Raw genomic sequence first — 24,142 nt, forward strand, 5'->3', positions numbered from 1 at the left:
TATTTTATAAATGTTTTTAAAAAGCTTTGTTTCATGTAAAAATCTGTGTTGGTATCCAGTTAGACTTGAGATCCGGGTCACTTAACTCATATTTTGAAATAATTTGAGATTTTGAGTAATTTGAAGTACCCTGTGCTTTCTTTGTCATTTTTTTTTTATAGAATATAATCATTTTTATAACATGGTAGCTTTCTCCTGACATTTAAAATGATTTTGTTCAGGAAACAGTAGCCTTATGGGAAGCATGGCATTTCCCATCACTAAAATAGGACTAAATTGGTTTGACTCATCCCCTCAAACACAGGTTATTCCTGTAATGATTTTTGCTTGCACTTTGGGGAGATGTCACTAGATGATTGGTGCTTTCCCTGGGTACATAGCCAGGCAAGTCAATTATTTCTTTAGGTGACGATGGCTGAGAAGTCAGAGCCTGCATAACTCAGCCAATTGCTTTTTCTAAAAGTAAATGCTTTATTAAAACATTAAGTGGAGCATTAATCAAATCGTCTTTTTAAAAATGTTTACAAGGAAGAGACTTATTCAGAGTAAGAATTAAAGCAATTTTAGATCTGTACAAAAATAAGTGTTATTTCGTTACTGTTTCACATATTCAATTGTTTATATATGCTTCAAATAATCTCGATGTCGAGGTATAAGCCTACCTCAGAACATCTGTTAAGGCCATAGATCTTCTCTTTCAAAATTCTGCTTCAGAGAATTTGAATAGCAGGGCATAGATGTTTGCCCTTTTTTCTTGCAACTGGCTAGACCCTTTAATTTGTTCAACCACAGTATTTAAGTTTTATCTGGATTTCAGATGCTTCCAGTCTTCTCAACCAATATAAAGACCCAACTTCTCTTAACTCTATCTTATAGCTCCCTGCTTCAAAATAAAAAGCAGTAACAGAGTATAGGAAGTATGCATCTGGCATCTATCCCTAACAGAAGAGGACTACATCATCATCATTAGTCATTTTTTACTGAAAATCTACACATTTTTCTGTGTTTGCTCTTTCTTAAGGCATGCTTAAAGTAACATTGAATCATACCATTAAGATTTTCCCCAACACTCCCTTTCATTCACTTGCTCTTTTGTGCTTCTTTACCATTTCAGTGTTGTTCTAAATAATAGTAATAACAATAACATTTACCATTTGTTAATAGCCTTCCACATACCAGGCACCTTCAATCACTTTATATGCCTGGTCTCCTTTAATCTTCATGGTGATCTGGACATACAGTAGTCCCCCCTTATCTTTGGTTTTGCTTTTTGCGGTTTCAGTTACTCCTGGTCAACCACAGTCCAAAAATATTAAATAGAAAGTTCCAGAAATAAACAATTTATAAGTTTTAAATTGCATGCTGTTCTGAGTAGCGTGATAAAATCTCACTCCATCCCACTCTGTCGCACCCGGGAGGTGAGTCATCCCTTTGTCTAGCATATCCTTGTTGTATATGCTACCAGACGGTTAGTCACTTAGTAGCCGTCTCAGTTATCAGATCGACTGTCATGGTATTGCAGTGCTTGTTTAGAAGTAACCCTTATTTTACTTAATAAAGGCCCCAAAGCACAAGAGTAGTGATGCTGGCAATTCCGATATCACAAAGAGAAGCTGTAAAGTGCCTCCTTTAGTTGAAAAGGTGAAAGTTCTTGACTTAATAAGGAAAGAAAAAAAGTTGTATACTGGGGATGCTAAGACCTATGGTAACTTTTATTACAGTATATTGTTATAATTGTTCTATTTTATTATTAGTTAATGTCTTACTGTGCTTAATTTATAAATTAAACTTTATCATAGGTATGTACGTACTATACGAAAAAACATAGTATATATAGGGTTTGGTACTATCCACAGTTTCAGGCATCTGCTGAGGGTCTTGGAATGCTTCTCTGATGGATAAAGGAAAACTACTATATAGGCATTTTATCCATATTTTAATAACTTGTCCAGGATCACACAGACTGTGCATGAAAGGACCAGGATTCCGACTCAGAAATATATTACGTGTTTTTTTTTCTGCTTTACCATATAGCCATATTAAAATATTTGAAGGCCTAAGAATGCAGAGTTTAATTTTTAATTTTTCGTAAGCTGACCACTCCCTTGAGGATAATCTGTGGTTTTACTTTTTTAGACCCTCTGTTTTCCTGACAGAATGGCTTTTTTTTTTTTTTAGTAAGATTAGCCCTGAGCTAACATCTGCTGCCAATCCTCTTTTTGCTGAGGAAGACTGGCCCTGAGCTAATGTCCGTGCCCATCTTCCTCTATTTTATCTGGGACGCCTGCCACAGCATGGCTTAACAAGCAGTGCATAGGTCCACACCAGGGACCTGAACTGGTGAACCCCAGCCCACAGAAGCCAAACGTGCGAACTTTAACTGCTGCACCACCAGGCCGGCCCCCGATAGAACTTTTAAAAGAATTAAATTTCTTTTATATAAAAGAACCTTTTAAATGGAATAAAACTTAGCAACTTTTTTTTGAATAGTAATCTCTTTAAAGAAAAGCAGTCTGACATAACAACTTAGAGCATGGGCTTAGAGTCTGACAGATCTGGATTCAAATCTAGGCTCTGCCACTTTCTACTTGAATGACCTTAGGCAAGTGGCATCACCTCCCTGTGTAACAGTTTCCTCATTTGTATAATGTCATTAATGCTGTGACATAAAATGACAAAAAGGTTCTTTGTACATTCCCTGGCACATAAACTTTCTTTTACTTATAACCTCATAGTTGGATAGTTAATGAAACTCTGCCTATCCGGGTCTTCTATGCATTTCATTTCAAGTAAAATATTACAGAACCCACAATTATCACAGGGTAGTTGAGGAAGAAATAGCTCTAGTGCTGGCTGAGGGAAGACTGGAGATCAGCTATCAACCACACCGTAATCTATGCATTAAAAGCCCATGTACTGCTATTTATATTACAGCTAACCTCCTCCAGCTTGACCTGAGACAGTATGATAGAGAGTGTTTGCAGAGAACCCTTAGGGGCATCACCTTGCCCCACTTTCTCTTAATTGGTTGAGATTTGGGAAACCAAGGCAGCCTTGGGAAGTGTAGTCCTTGAAGATTAATGCCTTAGTCCATTTGGGCTGCTATAACCAAAATACCATAAACTGGGTAGGTTAAACAACAAACATTTATTTCTCATAGTTCTGGAGACGGGGAACCCAAAGATCAAAGTGCTGGCAGAATCCATGTCTGGTGAAGGCCTGCTTCCTAATTCATAGATGGCTGTCTTCTCACTCTGTCCTCATATGGCAGAAGGGGCAAGAGAGCTCTCTGGGGTCTCTTTTGTAACGGCACTAATCTCATTCATAAGGGCTCCATACTCATGACCTAATCACCTCCTAAAAGCCCCATCTCCAAATACCATCGCAATGGGGGTTAAGTTTCAACATTTGAATTCAGCTGGGATACAAATATTCAGTCCATGGTAGTTATCCTCCAAGATTTTGATGCAGCTCTATTACCAAGCTGTATTACTGTTAGATCAGGACTTTGAAAAATAAAATCTTCGGCCATTTGGCAACTTTCTAGCTATGAAACTATAGGCAAGCAAGTAATTCTCTTTAGATTCTGACCCTGGGACTATATAACACAAATATCTGCTGCTTCTTTCTGTTACACCAGGTATCTTCAAGCTGAGGTCCTATTCCTGGAGGATAGTCTAGTTCCAAGCTATCTAGGAGAATGAGTACAAATTCAGGAAATCCTAGAGGAAGCTAAGAAGTTGAAATCAGCTCTGTTTTGGAGCCACTTGGCAATACCATATTAAGGGTTGAAGTGGTCAGTAGGTGGCTATACCAGGATGCTGTAGCTCAGTTCTATTTCAAAAACTCTCCAGGCTAACCTCACTCCTTTGAGTAATATTGTAACCATATTGGTCACTAAAGTGCCATTCACTTTTCATATTATCTCTACATCAGTCCTTCTATTTATCATGAGTGCTGTGATGATTAAGGATTAATAATTGATGATCATCTTTAAAAAGATATTAGAGGATTTTGGAAGACAAGTGCTATAAATAAAGAATTTTTGTTGGAATTATTATTATGTTTTTATTAAGGTTACATTGGTTTATAACATTATGTAAATTTCAGGTGTATATCATTATCTTTAGATTTCTGGGTAGATTACATTATGTTCACCACCCAAAGACTAATTACCATCCATCACCATACGCATGTGTTCAGTCACCCCTTTGCCCTTACCCTTTCTCTCTGGTAACCAACAATCTAATCTCTGTATCTATGTTTGCTGTTGTTGTCATTGTTTTTATCTTCTATTTATGAATGAGATCACATAGTACTTGACTTTCCCCATCTGCCTTATTTCACTTAGCATAATACCCTCAAGTTCAATCCATGTCATTGCAAATGGCAAAATTTCATCTTTTTTATGGCTGAGGAGTATCCCATTGTGTAAATATACCACACTTTCTTTATCCATTCGTCCCTTGATGGGCACTTAGGTTTTTCCAAGTCTTGACTATTGTGAATCACGCCACAATGAACATATGGGTGCATATATCTTTACACATTCATGTTTTCATGTTCTTTGGATAAATACCCAGCAGTAGAATAGCTGGATCTCATGGTAGTTCTATTCTTCATTTTTAGAGTAATCTCCATACTGTTTTCCAAAGCGGCTGCACCAGTTTGCATTCCAACCAGCTCTGTATGAGAGTTCCCTTTTCCCCACATCCTCTCCAACACTTATTATTTCTTGTGTTGCTAATTATAGCCATTCTGACAGGCATGAGGCAATATCTCATTGTAGTTTTGATTTGCATTTCCTTAATAATTCCTCATATTGAACATCTTTTCTTGTTCCTGTTGGCCATTTGTATCTCTTTGGATACATGTCTGTTCAGATCTTTTCCCATTTTTTAATTGGTTGTTGGTTTTTTTGTTGTTGAGATGTATGAGTTCTTTATATATTTTGGATATTAACCCCTTATCACATATGTGGTTTGCAAATATCTTCTCCCAATTGTTAGATTGTCTTTTCATTTGTTGATGGTTTCCTTTGCTGTGAAAAAGTTTTTTCGTTTGGTGTAGTACCATTTGCCCTTTTTTTCTATTGTTTCTCTTGCCTGGTCAGACATGGTATTTGAAAATATTCTGTTGAGATCAATGTTGAGGAGAGTACTGCTTATGTTTTCTTCTAGAAATTTTATGACTTCAGGTCTTACATTCAAGTGTTTAATCCATTTTGAGTTCATTTTTGTGTATGGTGTAAGATAATGGTCCACTTTCATTCTTTTGCATGTGTCTGTCCAGTTTTCCCAACACCTTTTATTGAAGAGGCTTTCTTTTCTCCATTGTATGTTCTTGGCTCCCTTGTGGAAAATTAGCTGTCCATAGATGTGTGGGTTTATTTCTGGGCTCTTGACTCTATTTTATTGACCTGTGTAGCTGTTTTTGTGCCAGTACCATGCTGTTTTGGTTACTACAACTTTGTAGTATATTTTGAAATCAGGGAGTGTGATACCTCCAGCTTTGTTCTTTTTTCTCAGGATTCCTTTGGCTATTTGGGGTCTTTTGTTACTCCATATAAATCTTAGGATTCTTTGTTCTATTTCTGTGAAAAGTGTTGTTGGAACTTTGATAGGGATTGCATTGAATCTATAGATTGCTTTAGGAAGTATGGACATTTTAACTATGTTAATTCTTCCAATCCAAGAGCGCAGAATATCTTTCCATTTGGTTGTATTTTCTTCAATTTGTTTCAACAGTGTTTTATAGCTTCACTGTACAGGTCTTTCCCCTCATTGGTTAAATTTATTCCTAGATATTTTATTCTTTTTGTTGCAATTGTAAATGGGATTGTATTCTTAATTTCTCTTTCTGATACTCTTTTGTTAGTGTATGGAAACACAACTGATTTTTGTGTGTTGATTTTATATCCTGCAACTTTACTGTATTAATTTATTATTTCTAATAGTTCTTTGGTGGATTCCTTAGGGTTTCTATATATGACATCATGTCTTCTGCAAATAGTGACAGTTTCACTTCTTCCTTTCCATTTTGGATCCCTTTTATTTCTTTTTCTTGCTTGATTGCTCTAGCTAGGACTTCCAATACTATGTTAAATGAGTGGTGAAAGTGGGCATCCTTGTCTGGTTTCTGTTTTTAGAGGGATAGATTTAAGTTTTTCTCCATTAAGTATGATATTAGCTGTGGGTTTGTCATATATGGCCTTTATTATGTTGAGGTATTTTCTTTTTATACCCATTTAATTCAGAGATTTTATCACAAATGGATGCTGTATCTTGTCGAATGCTTTCTCTGCATCTATTGAGATGATCATGTGATTTTTATTCTTCATTTTGTTAATGTGGTGTATCACATTAATTGATTTGCAGATGTTGAACTATGCCTGCATCCAGGAATAAATCCCACTTGATCATGGTGGATTATCTTTTTACCGTATTGTTGTATTTGATTTGCTAGTATTTTGTTGAGGATTTTTGCATCTATGTTCATCAGTGATACTCGCTTGTAATTTTCTTTTTTTCGTGTTGTCTTTGTCTGGTTTTGGTATCAGGGTAATATTGGGTTCATTGAATGAGTTAGGAAGTTTCCCTTCCTCTTCAATTTTTTGGAAGAATTTGTGTTTGGATAGGTATTAAGTCTTCTTTGAATGTTTGGTAGAACTCACCAGGGAAGCCCTCTGGTCCTGGACTTTTACTTTTGGAGAGGTTTTTGCTTACTGTTTTGATCTCCTTACTGATGTTTGGTCTATTCAAACTCTCTATTTCTTCTTGATTCAGTTTTGGAAGGTTGTATGATTCTAAGAATTCATCCGTTTTTTCTAGATTTTCCAATTTGTCAGCATATAGCTTTTTCTAGTATTCTCTTATAATCTTTTGTGTTTCTGAGGCATCCATTGTAATTTCTCCTCTTTCATTTCTGATTTTATTTCATTGATCCTTCTTTCTTCTTTTCTTGGTGAGTCTGGCTAAACATTTGTCAATTTTGTTTATCTTTCCAAAGCATCAAGTCTTAGTTTCATTGAGCTTTTCTATATTTTTTAGTCTCTATTTCATTTATTTCTGCTCTGATTTTTATTATTTCCTTCTTTACACTGATTTTAGGACTTGTTTGTTCTTTATCCAGTTCCTTTAGGTGCACTGTTAGATTGTTTATTTGAGATTTCTCTTGTTTGTTGAGGTAGGCCTGTTTTGCTATAAACTTCCCTCTTAGAAATGCTTTTTCTGTATCCCATAAATTTTGGCATGTCATATTTTCATTTTTATTTGTCTCCAGGTATTTTTTGATTACTCCTTTGTTGACCTGATAGTTGTTCAGTAGCATTTGGTTTAATCTCCACGAATTTGTGGCTTTTCCAATTTTCTTCTTGTAGCTGATTTCTAGTTTCATACCATTGTGGTCAGAAAAGATGTTTGGTGTTATATTGGTCTTCTTAAATTTATTGAGAATTGTTTTGTCACATAATATCCGATCTATCCTGGAGAATGTTCCATGTGCATTTGAAGAGACTGTGTATTCTCAGTTTTTAGATTGAATGTTCTGTGTATATCTTCCATGTCCATCTGGTCTAATGTGTCATTAAAGGGCACTGTTTCCTTATTGATCTTCTGTTTGGATGATCTATCCATTGATGTAAGTGGAGTGTTAAAGTCCCCTACTATTTTTGTTACTGTCTATTTCTCCTTTTATGTCTGTTAATGATTCCTTTATATGTTTAGGTGCTTCTATGTTAAGTTCATAGATATTTACAATGGTTATATCCTTTTGTTGGATTGTTGCCTTTATTATTATGTAGTGCCCTTCTTTGTCTCTTATTTACAGTTTTTGTTTTAAAGTTTATTATGTCTCATATAAGTATTGCTACCCCAGCCTTCTTTTCATTGCCATGTGCATGGAGTATTTTTTTCCATCCCGTCACTTTCAGTTTGTGAGTGTCTTTAGGTGTGAAGTGTGTCTCTTGTATGTAGCATATATAGGGGTCTTGTTTTTTTAATCCAATCAGCCACCCTATGTCTCCTGATTGGAGCATTTACTCCACATTTAAAGTAGCTATTAATAAGTATGTACTTATTTCCACTTTGTTACTTTTTTTCTGGGTATTTTAGTAGTTTTTCTCTGTTCCTTTCTTCTTCTCTTGATCTTTTCCCTTGTGCTTTGATGCCTTTCTTTAGTATTATTTTTGGGTTTCTTTCTCTTAAGTTTTTGTGTAGTTATACATTTCTGGTTTGTGATTACCATGAGGTTTATATACAATAACCTATGTAAATAGCAATGTATATTAAGTTGATAGTCTCTTAAGTTTGACTTCTGACTAAAAGCCCTACACTTTTACTCCTTTTCTCCTTCATTTTCTGGTATCATATTTATTTCTCATTTTTCATATCATATTTAATCTCTTTTTTTGTGTGTGTATCCCTTTACCTCTTATCATGGAAATACATAATTTTACTGCTTTTGTCTTTTGACCTTCTTACTATCTTTATAGTTGGTTGAACCACTAACTTTACTGTATATTTGCCTTTAGCAGTGATTTTTTTTCTTTGATAATTGTCTTATTCCTTTTTGTGAACTTTTCTTTTCCACTTAAAGAAGTCCCTTTAACATTTCTTGTAAAGCTGGTTTAGTGGTGATAAACTTCTGTAGATTTTGTTTGTCTGGAAAACTCTTTATCTCTCCTTTTGTTTTGAATGATAACCTTGCTGAGTAGAGTGTTCTTGGCTGTAGATTTTTTTCCTTTCAGCACTTTGAATATATCGTGCCACTCCATTAAAGTTCATTAGGTTTCTGCTGAGATGTCAGCTGATCACCTTATGAGGTTTCCTTTGTATGTAATTTGTTGCCTTTCTCTTGCAGCTCTTAAGATTGTCTCTTTATCTTTAGTTCTTGACACTTTAATTATATTGTTCATTGGTGTGGGCCTTTTTGGACTCCTCCTTGTTGGTGCTCTTGTGCTTTCTGTACCTGGATGTCTGTTTCCTTCCTTAGGCTAGGGATGTTTCCAGCTGTTATTTCTTCAAATAGGTTTTCTGCCCCCTTTGTCTCTCTCTTTTCCTTCTGGGACACCTATAGTATGAATGTTAGTATGCTTAATGTTGTCCCAGATGTTCCTTAGACTGTCCTCATTTGTCTTAATTCTTCTTTCTTTTTTCTCTTCAGCTTAGATGATTTCCTCTGCTCTTTCATCCAGATAACTGATTCACTCTTCAGCAGCATCTTCTCCGCTGTTGATTCACTATAGTGAAATTTTCATTTCCATTTTTTTTTGAGGAAGATTAGCCCTGAGCTAACTACTGCCAGTCCTCCTCTTTTTGCTGAGGAAGCCGGGCCCTGAGCTAACATCCGTGCCCATCTTCCTCTACTTTATATGTGGGACGCCTACCACAGCATGGTGTGCCAAGCAGTGCCATGTCCACACCCGGGATCTGAGCCGGCGAACCCCGGGCCGCTGAGAAGTGGAAGGTGTGCACTTAACCGCTGTGCCACCGGGCTGGCCCCATCATTTCCATTATTGTATTCTTCAGTTCTGATTGGTTCTTTTTTATATTTTCCAAATCTTTGTTGAAGTTCTCACTGTGTTCATCTATTCTTCTTCCACCATCACTAAGCATCCTTATCACTATTAGTTTGTAGTCTTTATCAGGTAAATTGTTTATCTCTGTTTCATTTAGTTCTTTTTCTAAGAATTTGTCCTGTTCCCTTATTTGGAACATATTCTACCATCTCCTCATTTTGCCTACTTCTCTGTGTTTATATTTATGTAGTAGGTAAATCAACTACATCTCTCCATCTTGGAGAGGTGGCCTTATGTAAGAGATGCCGTATGTGGCCCAGCAGTGTGCTTCCCTCTCGTCACCAGTTCCAAATGTTCCAGATGTGTCCACTGTGTGGGCTACATGTGCAGTTCTGTTGTGACAGGGTTGCTCTTGCAGGGATAGGCTTGTCTGGCTCCTGGGCTGACTTGTTGTAAGTCTCAGGTGTGCAGCTGCTACAGTCACTTTAGTCACTTTGTTGGCAGGGCAAGCCCCAGCACAGCTAGCTGCAAGGTCTAATACCACATACCTGTTCCTCTTTTGCTGTTAAGTGAGTCAGGCCCCCAGTGTGGCTGGTTGCTAGGCTCTGGGGCTCATAATTGGTTTATGCCTCTGGTCTGTGAGGCTCTTGTCTACTCCCTCAGGAGTGTAGCTGGTTGGGGCTGGCCTCAGGCATGGCAGCACACAATCATTTCAGGGGTTGGACGGTGGGGCAGATCCCCTATGTGGCTGTTTGAAATGGCTAGTGGCACAAGTTTGCTATAGCTGATAAGTTCCACCACCTATGGGACCACACACCCTGCAAACGCAGTCCTACCCTGTGCACATGCCCCACCCCACTGAGGCAGACCTATTTGCCCCACTGTAGAGGTCCCACATGCCCCACTGATACAGGCCTGCCCTTTGCGCACACCTTGCCCCACTGAGTTGGACCCACTTTCCCTACTGCACAGGTCCCAGATACCCCTTCTACACAGGCCCACAAGTTCCCCAAGGGCTTGCTGGTGGGAGCAGTCAGTCCCTAGTGTAGGCTGCCTGCTTTGGTTGGGCTGAATTAAATCAATGCTTTAGTGGGCGAGGCAAATCCCTGTGCTAATAGGCCAGAGGAGGAAATCCAATGGCACCTGCTAGCATCTGTATCAGCACACCTGTACTAGGTCACAACAATGGCTGCCAGTGTCTCAGTCCCTGAGGAGTTGAGCCAAGCCACTTCTTGCCTCTCTGAGGTGTGCCCGGAGCCTATCAAATGAGTCTCCCTTACCAAAGGAGTATGCGTTTTTCTTTCTGGTGATTTTGTGTTGGTTCCTGGAATGGGTGAATCCGTGCATGGGGCCTTTAAGAGCAGGCTTTTCTTTCTCTTATGTTCAATAGCTTTTCTGGGGTTATTCCCCATTAGTTTTAATAGCTAGGAAAGCCAGACATTATGGCACTCATCTCAGTTGTGCTGAATTCAAAGGCTGCCTATTGTGGTCAGCTCTCTTGCTCAGATCCCCAGCTCCTCCAGGAAAAGCTTTGTATCTTAAGATTTCTCCCGGCAATGAAGTGGTGCAGCTAGAATGTGTTTTTTTCCTCAGCACAAAGGTATTTCTGCCTCTTTCTCCTCTGTCAGTGTTGTCCCTTATTGTGGGGAATCTTTTTTATCCTGTTTCTAGTTCTCTCTCGGAGGTAATTGTTCCACAGGTAGTTGTAAATTTGTTTTGTCCATGGGAGGATGTGAGTACGGAGTCCTCCTATGCTGCTGTCTTCCCAGTAGTAACTCTCATGGAGGTTTTGATTTGCACTTCACTAATAGCTAACGATGTTAACCTTCCTTTCATGTGCTTAGTGGTGATTTAAATATATTATTTGGAGAAATGTCTGTTCAGATAATTTGTCCATTTTTAAAATTGGTTGTTTTTTTCTTTTTTTTAGTTATAAGTGTTCAATTCTTTATATTCTCCATGCTAGACCTTATGAAATACATGACTTACAAATATTTTCTCCCAATCCAGATGTTGTCTTTTCACTTTCTTAAGGGTATTTTTTATACACAAACATTTTTAATTTTGATGAAGTTCAATTTATCTATTTTTTCTATTGTCACTTGTGCTTTTGGTGTTATATCTAAGAAATTATTACCTAAGCCAAAGTAATGAAGATTGACTCTTATGTTTTCTCCTAAGAATTTTATATTTGTGTCTCTTACACATAGGCCTTTCATCTGTTTTGAGATAGTTTTTGTGTATGGTGTAAGTAGGAGTTCACCTTGACTCTTTTGCATATGGATATCCAGTTGTCCCAGCACCATTTGTTGAAAAGACTATACATGCCCCATTTAATGATCTTATCCTTCTCAAAATCAATTGATCATATGTAAGAGTTTTTTTCTGGACTCTCAGTTCTAGTGCATTGATATATATGTCTATCCTTATGCTAATATCACACTGTTTTGATTACTGTAGCTTTCTGGTAAGTTTTGAAGTCAGGAAGTGTGAGTTTAACTGTGTTGAATAGAAGTGGTAAGACCACATACCTTTCTCTACTTCTTGATCTTAGGTGAAAAATATTCGGTCTCTCACAATTAAATATGATGTTACCTGTGGGTTTTTGTGGATGCTCCATATCGGGATGAGAAAGTTCCCTTTTATTCCTGGTTTGTTGAGTGCTTTTATCGTGAAAGGGTGTTGGAGTTTTGTCACATGATATTTCTGCATCTAATGAGATATTCATGTGCATTTTCCCCTTTATTCTATCAATATGAAGTATTACATTTATTGGTTTTCTTTTTATTTTCATTTTGGGTATATATTTATTTTGTATATGTCTTTTTAGTTTTATTAGGATATAGTTGACATAGAGCACTATATAAGTTTAAGGTGTTCAGCATAATGATTTTGCTTACATGTATTGTGAAATTATTACCACAGTATGTTTAGTTAACATCTATCATCTCATATAGATACCCTCTCCAAAAATAAAAATGAAAAAAAAGGGGTTTTTACTTGTGATGAGAACTCTTGGGATTACTCTCTTAACAACTTTCAAATATACCATACAGCAGTGTTAACTATTCTCATCATGTTGTACATTACATCCCTAGCACTTATTTATTTTGCAACTGGAGGTTTCTACCTTTTGACCACCTGCATCTGATTCTCCTTCCCCCCCCACCCTCTGCCTCTGGTAAACACAAATGTGATCTCTTTTTCCATGAGGTGGTATTTTTGATCTCACGTATAAGTGAGATGATACAATGTTTGTCTTTCTCTGTTTGATTTATTTCACATAGCGTAATGCCCTTAAGATCCATCAATGTTGTCGCCAATGGCAGAACGTTCTTCTTTTTTATGGCTAAATAATGTTCCACTATATATATATATATATATATATATATATATATATATATATATATACACCACATCTTCTTCATCTATTCATCTGTTGATGGACACTCAGGTTGTTTCTATGTCTTGGATATTGTAAATAATGGTACTTTGAACATACAGGTGCAGATATCTCCTCGACAAAGTGTTTTCATTTCCTTTGGATATATTCTCAGAAGTGTAACTGCTCGATCATATAGTAGTTCTATTTTTAATTTTTTTGGGAACCTCCATACCGTTTTGCACAGTAGCTGTACCAATTTACAATTCCATCAGTAGTGCACAAGGTTTCCTTTTTATCCAGATCCTTGCCAGCATTTGTTATCTCTTGCATTTTTGATGATAGTCGTTCTAACAGGTGTGAGGTGGTATTTCATTTTGGTTTTAATATGCATTTCCCTTATGATTAGTAATGTTGAGCACCTTTTCATGTACCTCTTCACTATTTTTATATCTTCTTTGGAAAAATGTCTATTGAGATCCTTTTCTATGATTTTTTAACTAGATTATTAGTTTTTTGCTGTCAAGTTGTGTGAGTTTTGTTTATATATTTTGGATATTAACACCTTATCAAATACACGGTTTGCAAATATATTTTCCCATTCCATAAATTTTCTTTAAATTTTGTTTCTTTCTTTTCCATTGCAGAAACTTTTTAGTTTGATGTAGTACCACTTGTATATTTTTTATTTTGTTGCTTACTTTAGGTATCATATAGAAAAAATCATTGCCAAGGCCCATGTCAAGGAGCTTTTTCCCTATATTTTCTTCTAGGAGTTTTATGGTTCCTGGTCTTACATTTAAGTCTTTAATCTATTTTGAGTTAATTTTTGTGAGTGGTGTAAGATAGAGGTTTCCTTCTTTTACATGTAAATATTCGATTTTCCCAACACCATTTATTGAAGAAATGCTTTTTTCTTCATTGACTTTTCTTGGCTTTCTTGTAAAATATGAGCATTGGTTCATTTCTGGGATCTCGATTTGGTTCCATTGGTGTATGTGTCTATTTTCATGCCAGTACCATACTGTTTTGATTACTATAGCTTTTTAATATAGCTTAAAATCAGCAAGTGTGATGCCTCCTGCTCTGTTCTTTCTCAGGGTTATTTTGGCTATTTGGGGTCTTTTGTGGTTCCATATAAATTTTAGGATTAATTTTATTTCAGTGAAAAATGCCACTAGAATCTTTATAGGGATTGCATTGAATCTATATATAGCCTTGTGTAATATGGACATTTCAACAATATTAATTCTTCTGATCTATGTACAGGGGATACCATTCCATTTGTTTGTGTCTTTTTCAATTTCTGTCATCAATGTGTTGTAGTTTTCAGAGTAGAAATCTTTCAGCTCCTTAGTTAAATTTATTCCTAAGTATTTTATTGTTTTCAATGATATTGTAAATGGATTGTTCTCTTTTATTTTTTCAGATAATTCATTGTTAGTGTATAGAAATATTACTGAGTCTCATACGTTAATTTTATATCCTGCAACTTTACTGAATTCATTGATTGAATTTAACGGGTTTTTGGTGTAGTCTTTAGGATTTTCTATATACAAAGTCATATCATCTGCAAATAGAGCCAATTTTATTTCTTTTTTTCCAATTCTGATGCCTTTTGTTTTTTTTCTTACCTGATTGCTCTGACTAGGACTTTTATTACTCAGCTGAATAGGACTGGTGAGAGTGGACTTCTTTATCTTGCCCCTTATCTTAGATGAAAAGCTTTCAACTTTTCACCACTGAGTATGATGTTAGCTGTGGGCTTTCCATATATGGCCTGTTTTATGTTGAGGTACATTCCTTCTATACCTAACTTGTTGAGTTTCTACCACGAATGGGTGCTGAATTTTATCAAATGCTTTTTCTGCATCTATTAAGATGATCATATAACTTTTTCTTTCTTTCTAATAATGTGATGTATCACATTGACTGATTTGTGTATGCTGAATCATCCTTGCATCCTAGGGATAAATCCCACTTGATCATGGTGAATCATCTTTATAATGTGCTGCTGAATCCAGTTTGCTAGAATTTTAATGAGAATTTTTGTATTTATATTCATCAGGTATATTGGCCTGTAGTTTTCCTTTCTGGTAGTGTCTTTTACTGACTTTGGTATCAGGGTAATACTGGCCTCATAAAATGAATTTGGGAGTGTTCCCTCTTCTTCAATTTTTGGAGGAGTTTGGGAAAGATTGGCATTAATCACCAGTGAAGCCATCTAGTCCTGGGCTTTTGTTCACTGGGAGATTTTTGGTTATGGATTCAATCTCCTTACAAGTAACTGGTCTGTTCAAATTTTCTTTTATTTGCTGACTCAGTTATGGTAAGATGTATGATTCTAGGAATTTTTCCATTTCTTCTACGTTTGCTGGCATATAATTGCTTGTAGTAGCCTCTTATGATCCTTTGCATTTCTGTGGTGTCAGTCGTAATATCTCCTTTTTCATTTATAATTTTGTTGATTTGGGTCCTCTCTTTTTCCCTTGGTTAGGCTAGCTAAAGGTTTGTCAAATTTGTTTGTCTTTTCAAAGAACCAACTCTTAGTTTTGTTAATCTTTTCTATATTTTTCCTTTTGTCTATTTCATTTATTTCTGCTCTTATCTTCGTTATTTCCTTTTGTCTGCTAACCTTGGCCTCAATTTGTTCTTCTTTCTCTGGTTCCTTGAGGCATAGAGTTAGATTGTTTATTTGAGATCTTTCATGTTTCTTAATGTAGCCATTTATTGCAACAAAGTTCTCTCTCAGAACACCTTTTACTGAATCCCATATATTTTGGTGTCCTATATTTCCATTTTTATTTGTCTCAGGATACTTTTTTATTTCTCCTTTAAATTCTTCTTTGATCCATTAGTTGTTCAGGAGAGTGTTGTTTAGTTTCCGTGTATTCATGAGTTTTCCAATTTTCCTACTATTACTGATTTTTAGTTTTATACCATTGTGGTCAGAGAAGATGCTTGACAAGAGTTCATTCTTCTTGCCTTTGCTAAGACTTGTTTTGTGACCTAACATGTAGTCTATCCTAGAAAATGTTTCATGTGCACTTATATTGTGAAGAATGTGTATTCCGCAGTTGTTGGATAAAATGTTCAGTATGTCTGTTAGGTCCATTTGGTCTATAATGTTGTTCAAATTCATTGTTTCCTAATGCATTCACTGTCTGAATGATCTATTCCTTGTTGAGAGTGGTATACTAAAGTCTCCAACTATTGTTGTATTGCTGTTTATCTCTTCTTTTAGCTCTGTTAATTTTTGCTTTATCTATTTAGGTGCTTTGATGTTGGGTGCATGCATATTTATACTTTTTATATCTTTTTGATAGATTGACCGCTTTATCATTATATAACGACCTTCTTTGTGTCTTTTTACTGTTTTTGGTTTAAAGTCTATTTTGTCTGATATAAGTATAGCTACCCTTGCATTGTTTTGGTTACCATTTGCTTCAAATATTTTTTTCATCCCTTCACTGTCACTCTACATGTGTCTTTAAGGCTAAAGTAAGTCTCTTGTAGGCAGCATATCATTGGATCTTATTTTTTCATCCATTCACTCATTCTGTGTCTTTTGATTGGATAATTTAATCTGTTTACATTTAAAGAAATTACTGATATGTAAGGACTTACTATTGTCATTTTGTTAATTGTTTTCTAGCTGTTTTGTAGATCCAGTGTTCCTTGTTTTTTATTTTCCTAGCTTTTTTTGTTTTGATGTCTTTTGGTATCAGTATTCTTTGACTTCTTTATCATGTCCTTTTGATTAATTGCTACAGGTTTTTCTCTTGTAGTTACCATGAGGCTTACACAAAATATCTTAAAATTATAAAAAACTGTTAAAAACTAATAACAGCTTAACTCCAACAGCATTCCTAAACTTTACACTTTTACTTCTCCTTCCCACCACATTTTAGGTTATGGATGTTACAGTTTACATATCTTTTATATTGTATAACCAATAACAGACTGTTGTAGTCATTGTTACTTTTTACTATGTTTGTTTTTTAACTTTTAAACTATAGTTGTAATTGAATTATGCACCACCATTATTATCTTACAGAATCTATCTTTGACTATATATTTGCTGTTACCAGTAAGTTTTATGCTACCTTCTTATGTTTTTATGTTAATTTATGTTTTATTATATTAATTATGTTAGTTTACTTCCACTGAAAGGACTCCCTTTAGCATTTCTTGTAAGGCAAGGCTAGTGGTGATGAACTCCATTGGCTTTTGTTTATTTGAGAAATACTTTCTCTCTCCTTCTTTTCTGAAGGACAGCTTTGCCAATTATAGAATTCTTAGTTGAGAGCTCTTTTCTTTTAATATTTTGAATATATCATCCAATTCTCTTCTGGCTTGAAAAGTTTCTGTTGAGAAATCTGCCTATCATCTTATGGGACTTCCCTTGTATGAAGTTTCTCTCTTTTCTATTGCTGTTAAAAAAAATCTGTCTTTGACTTTTGACAATTTAGTTATGATGTATCTTGATTTGGATCTACTCATGTTCAACCTATTTGGGTCCTTTGGGCCTCATGGATCTGGATATCCATTTCTCTCCCCAGGTTTGAGAAATTTTCAGCCATTGCTGCTTTAAATATATTTTCTGTCCCATTCTATTTTTCTGGAATTCCCATAAAGTAGATTATGTTTCTTTTGATTGTGTTTCAAAAATTCCATAGGCTTTCTTCACTCTGTTTCATTAGTTTTTCTTTTTGCTCCACAGACTGGATCATTTTAAATGACAGGTTTGCCAGATGGTTATATCTGGGTACTATACTCAGTGGTAGGTGGGACTGTGAATTTGATTCCCTGCCCTCTTGAGGCAGCGGAATAGGCCCCAGAGCCTCTATGTCTCCTTGTTTGGGGACCCAAAGCAGGCAAGACTATGCACTGAATTCTCTGGCCAGATCAAGCCACTGGTTTCGCTCTGCAAATGGAGGTAGCCATGGATTGTGCCTTCTGTTTATGTACCACTGTAAGCAGGGCTAATGGATGAGCTATGCAGCTTCCCATGTGTTATGGTTAGATTCCCTGGTCAGTTGGGCTGAAGGTGACATTCAGCAATAGGTGGGGCTATGAATTAGTTTCATTGCCTGGGCAGAGCGAGAGAACCTTCTCCAAAGCCAGAAAGTGACTTTGATTTTGGTCTTGACTCAAGAAAACTTGTAGTGCCAAGTTCCCTGGCTGAATAGGACCACTGGCTTGTTCTGTGGATGATCAGCTCTGCCTTCCATACTCTCTGCTTGAGTCTTGCTGGGCTATGCAGCTTCCAGGTGTTCTGGCCAGCCTTTCTGGTCAGGTGGGGCTGGGAGCTACACTCAGCAGTGGATTGGGCTATGACTCAGCTCCCCTGCCTTGGTGGGAGCAGACCAGGCTTCAGGAATAGAAGACTTTTCATTTGAGAACCCAAATCATGCAAACTTGCATCCCATTGAGTTTCCTGGTCAGACTGTGCCACTGTCTTGGCTCTGCATGTGAGCAAAGCTGCTGGTTGAAACTACTACTTGGGTGCTGCAGGCAGGAATTTTGTCTGCCAAGATCCAAGTGCTGGTTGTTACAAGTCCCTCCTCCTTTCTCTGTCACAATCAGATTCACAGTGGTCAAGTCCCACATATTTCCCCACAATCGTTGTGGGACAAGACTGCAGTGGGGGCTCCTCAAAAGTTACCCACAATGCTAGGGGTGCTTGGGCTCTTTTTCCCACTGGAGAAGCTGTAGACTCAGGGGAGATCTCTTGATGTGGTACTGTGGCAGCTTGGGGAAGGGACAATGCAGTCAACATGTAGCCACTACTCTTACCCTTCTTATCTGGTCTGTCTTGGTCTCTGTGGTGCAGGGGGATGCTTCAGCCTTGCACCTATGTTCTAAGATTTTCTCAGAGGTGTCTTATCTATAAATAATTGTTAGTTTTCTTGTAAGGAGGGGCAAAGCCAGGAACAAACTATGTTCTATCTTGGTGATATCACTCCCGATTATTTTTAATATGTTGAACCAGCCTTGAACTCCTGGGATAAGCCACACTGGGTCATTGTAAATAATCCTTTTAAAATGTTTTTTCTATATCCATTGAGGTTGTAATGAGATTTTTGTCCATTATGCAAAGAATATGGTGTATTACAATAATTGATTTTCAGATATTCAATCAACCTTGCATTCCTATGATAAATCTCACTTAAACATAGTGTATAATCCTTTTTACATGTTGCTGGATTTGGTTTGCCTCTCTTTTGAGGATTCGTGTGTGTATCTTGACTTGCATGGTTTTTTTTTTTTTATTATGGTGCTTTGTGTGGTTTGATATCAGGATAATATCAGCCTCATAGAATGCATTGTAATGTGTTCTTTCCTACTTTTTGGAAAAGTTTGTAAAGAATTGCTATTAATTCTTCTTTCAATGTTTGATAGACTTCACCAGTGAAGCCATCATGGCTGGGATATTTTTATTGGAGATTTTGTTATTGCTAATGCAACCATTTACTTGTTTTAGGCCCTTTCAGATTTTCTATTTGTTCTTGGGTCACTTTTGGGATTTTAGTATCTATCTATTTTGTCTATGTTATCTAATTTGTTGGCATATGTTTTTAATAGTATTCTCTTATCATGCTTTTAATGTCTATATGTGGTGGTAAGTGCCTTCTTTCATTCCTAATTTTAGTAATTTGTCTTCCTCTTTCTTTTTTATTTGGTAAGTGTATTAGTTTCCTAGGGTTGCTATGACAAAGAACCACAAACTCAGTGGCTTACAACAATAGAAACTTGTTGTCTTACAGTTATGGAGTCTAGAATTCTGAAATCAAAATATCATTGGGGCTGCATGCCCTCTGATTGCTCTAGAGGAGAATGCTTGCTTGCCTCTTTCAGTTTCTGGTGGCTCCAGGCATTCATTGACTTGTAGATTCATAACTCCAATTTATGCCTCCATCTTCACATGACCTTCTCCTCTTGTCTCTTCTCCTCCTCTTTCTTTTATAAGGATACTAGTCATTGGATTTAGGACCCACCTGAATAATCTGAGATGATCACATATCAAGGTCCTTAATTATATCTGCAAAGACCTTTTTTCCAAATAAAGTCACATTCACAGATTCCAGTGGTTAATTGATGGACATATCTTTTTAGCAGTCACCATTCAACACACTACAGTCAATCTACCTAAAATTTTCCAGATTTTATTGCTCTTTTAAAAAAATTTGTTTTCATTGAATTTTCTACTGTTTTTCTTCCATTCTCTATTTCATTTTTTTCTTCTAATACATTTTATTTCCTTCCCACTACATTCTTTCCTTTAGTTTGATCTTCTTTTGCCGTTTTTTAATCAGATTGCTTGTTTATTATTGTTAAATTATAAGGGTTCTTTATATATTCTGGATATTAACCCCTTATCAAATATATGATTTACAAATATTTTCTGCCATTCCATGGGTTGCCTTTTGATTCTGCTGATAGTATCCTTTGATGTGCAAAAGTTTTTAATTTTTTGGGAGGAGGAAGATTAGCCCTGAGCTAATATTTACTGCCAATCCTCCTCTTTTTACTGAGGAAGATTGTCTCTGAACTAACATCTGTGCCCATCTTCCGCTATTTTATATGTGGGATGCCTGCCACAGCATGGCTTGATAAGTGGTGGATATGTCCATGCCCGGGGTCTGAACCAGTGAACCCTGGGCCACTGAAGCGGGGTGCACAAACTGAACTATTATGCCATCAGCCTGGCCGCCAAAAGTTTTTGATTTTGATGTAGCCCAATTTATCTATTTTTTCTTTTATTGCCTATGCTTTTTTTTTTGTGAATGAATTTTTTTTTACTAAGATTATGATAGTTTATAGCCTTGTGAAATTTCACTTGTACATTATTGTTAGTCATGTTGTGGGTACACCACTTCACCCTTTGTGCCCTACCCACCGCCTTTCCTCTGGTAACCACCGATCAGTTCTCCTTGTCTATATGTTAACTTCCACCTATGAGTGGAGTCATACAGAGATCATCTTTCTCTGTCTGGCTGATTTCACTTAACATAATACCCTCTAGGTCCATCCATGTTGATGTGAATGGGATGATTTTGTCCTTTTTTATGGCTGAGTAGTATTCCATTGTGTATATATACCATATCTTCTTTATCCAATCATCAGTTGCTGGGCACTTAGGTTGGTTCCACATCTTGGCTATTGTAAATAATGCTGTGATGAACATAGCGGTGCATGGGACTCTTGGAATTGCTGATTTCAGGTTCTTAGGATAGATACCCAGTAGTGGGATGGCTGGGTCATAAGGTGTTTCTATGTTTAATTTTTTGAGGAATCTCCATACTGTTTTCCACAGTGGCTACATCAGTTTGCATTTCCACCAACAGTGTATGAGGGTTCCTTTTTGTTCACAACCTCTCCAACATTTGTCACTCTTGGTTTTGGATATGTTTGCCATTCTAATGGGTGTAAGGTGATATCTTAGTGTAGTATTGATTTGCATTTCCCTGATGATTAGTGATGATGAGCATCTTTTCATGTGTCTATTGGCCATCCTTATATCTTCTTTGGTGAAATGTCTGTGTCCCCTGCCCAATTTTTGATCGGGTTGTTTGATTTTTTGTTGTTGACCTATGTGAGTTCTTCATATATTATGGAGATTAACCCTTTGTCAGATAAGTATCTTGTAAATATTTTTTCCCAATTAGTGGGCTGTTTTTTTGTTTCAATCCTGTTTTCCCTTGCCTTGAAGAAGCTCTTTAGTCTGATGAATCCCATTTGTTTATTCTTTCTATTGTTTCCCTTGTCTCAGGTGTTATGGTGTCAGAAAAGATTTTTTTGAAACTGATGTCAAAGAGTGTACTGTCTCTATTCTCTTCTAGAAGACTTATTGTTTCAGGCCTAATTCTTAGATCTTTGATCCATTTTGAGTTTATTTTTGTGAATGGTGAAAAAGAATGGTCAATTTTCATTCTTTTACATGTGGCTGCCCAGTTTTCCCAGCACCATTTGTTGAAGAGACTTTCTTTTCTCCATTGTAGGCCCTCAGCTCCTTTGTCGAAGATTATCTGTTCATAGATGTGTGATTTTATTTCTGGGCTTTCAATTCTGTTCCATTGATCCGTGCACCTGTTTTTGTACCAGTACTGTGCTGTTTTGATTACTGTGGCTTTGTAGTATGTTTTGAAGTCAGGGATTGTGATGCCTCCAGCTTTGTTCTTCTTACTCAGGATTGCGTTAGCAATTTGGGGACTTTTGTTGCCCCATATGAATTTTAGGATTCTTTGTCCAATTTCTGTAAAGAATGTCATTGGGATTCTGATTAGGATAGCGTTGAACCTGTAGATTGCTTTGGGTAGTATGGACATTTTAACTATGTTTATTCTTCCAATCCATGTGCATGGAATGTCTTTCCATCTCTTTATGTCATCATCAATTTCTTTCAAGAAAGTCTTGTAGTTTTTGTTGTATAGATCTTTCACTTCCTTGGTTAAATTTATCCCAAGGTATTTTATTCTTTTCGTTGCAGTTGTGAGTGGGATTGAGTTCTTGAGTTCTTTTTCTGTTAGTTCATTGTTAGCGTATAGAAATGCTACTGATTCATGTGTGTTGATTTTATACCCTGCAACTTTGCTGTAGCTGTTGATTGTTTCTAATAGTTTTCCTATGGATTCTTTGGGGTTTTCTATATATAAGATCATGTCGTCTGCAAACAGCGAGAGTTTTACTTCTTCTTTGCCTATTTGGATTCCTTTCATTTCTTTTTCCTGCCGAATTTCTCTGGCCAACACCTCCAGTACTATGTTGAATAGGAGTGGTGAAAGTGGGCACCCTTGTCTTGTTCCTGTTCTCAGAGGGATGGCTTTCAGATTTTGTCCGTCGAGTATGATGTTGGCTGTGGGTTTGTCATATATGGCCTTTATTATGTTGAGGTACTTTCCTTCTATACCCATTTTATTGAGGGTTTTTATCATAAATGGATGTTGGATCTTGTTGAATGCTTTCTCTTCATATATTGAGATGATCATGTGGTTTTTGTTTCTCATTTTGTTAATGTACTGTATCACATTGATTGACTTGTGGATGTTGAACCATCCCTGTGTCCCTGGTATAAATCCCACTTGATCATCATGTATAATCTTTTTGATGTATTGCTGTATTCTGTTTGCCAGAATTTTGTTGAGGATTTTTGCATCTATGTTCATCAGTGATATTGGCCTGTAGTTTTCCTTCTTTGTGTTGTCCTTGTCAGGTTTGGGGATCAGAGTGATGTTGACTTCATAGAATGTGTTAGTGAGTGCTCCATCTTCCTCTATTTTCTGGAATAGTTTGAGAAGGATAGGTATTAAATCTTCTTTGAATGTTTGGTAGAATTCTACAGAGAAGCCGTCTGGTCCTGGACTCTTATTTTTGGGCAGGTTTTTGATTAGTGTTTCTATTTCTTTCCTTGTGATTGGTCTGTTCAGATTCTCTATTTCTTCCTCATTCAGTTTGGGGAGGGTGTAAAAGTCTAGGAATTTATCCATTTCTTCTAGGTTGTTCAATTTGTTGGCATATAGTTTTTCATAGTATTCTCTTATGAGCCATTGTATTTCTTTGGTATCAGTTGTGATTTTTCCTCTCTCATTCCTAATTTTATTTATTTGAGACTTCTCTCTTTTTTTCTTACTGAGTCTGGCTAAGGGTTTGTCGATTTTATTAATTTTTTTGAAGAACCACCTCTTTGTTTCATTGATCCTTTCTACTGTCTTTTTTGTTTCAATATCATTTATTTCTGCTCTAATTTTTATTATTTCCCTCCTTCTACTGACTTTGGGCTTTGTTTGTTCTTCTTTTTCTAATTCTGTTAGGTGTCATTTGAGGTTGCTTATGTGAGATTTTTCTTGTTTATTGAGGTGAGCCTGTATTGCAATGAATTTCCCTCTTAGGACTGCTTTTCCTGCATCCCAAATGAATTGGTATGGTGTGTTTTCATTTTCATTTGTCTCCAGATAATGTTTGATTTCTTCTTTAAATTTCTTCAATAATCCATTGTTTGTTCAGTAGCATGTTGTTTAGTCTCCACATCTTTGCCCCTTTCCCAGCTTTATTCTTGTAGTTGATTTCTAGTTTCATGGCATTATGATCAGAAAAGATGCTCGATATTATTTCAACCCTCTTGAATTTATTGATGCTTGCTTTGTTTCCCAAGATATAGTCTATCCTTCAGAATGTTCCATGCGCACTTGAGAAGAATGTGTAACCTGCAGTTTTTGGATGAAGTGTTCTATATATATCTA

General features: G+C 36.4%; 1 protein-coding gene across 1 annotated transcript in view; it reads left to right on the top strand.

Annotated features, from left to right (window-relative positions):
• The window catches only part of HDX (highly divergent homeobox), a 141,658-nt gene that overhangs the window by 31,021 nt on the left and 86,495 nt on the right, over window positions 1–24,142 (top strand). The gene's annotated exons all lie outside the window — the stretch shown is intronic.

The sequence above is a fragment of the Equus quagga genome, chromosome 10, assembly GCF_021613505.1.
Source record: "Equus quagga isolate Etosha38 chromosome 10, UCLA_HA_Equagga_1.0, whole genome shotgun sequence".
Classification (NCBI taxonomy): Eukaryota; Metazoa; Chordata; class Mammalia; order Perissodactyla; family Equidae; genus Equus; species Equus quagga.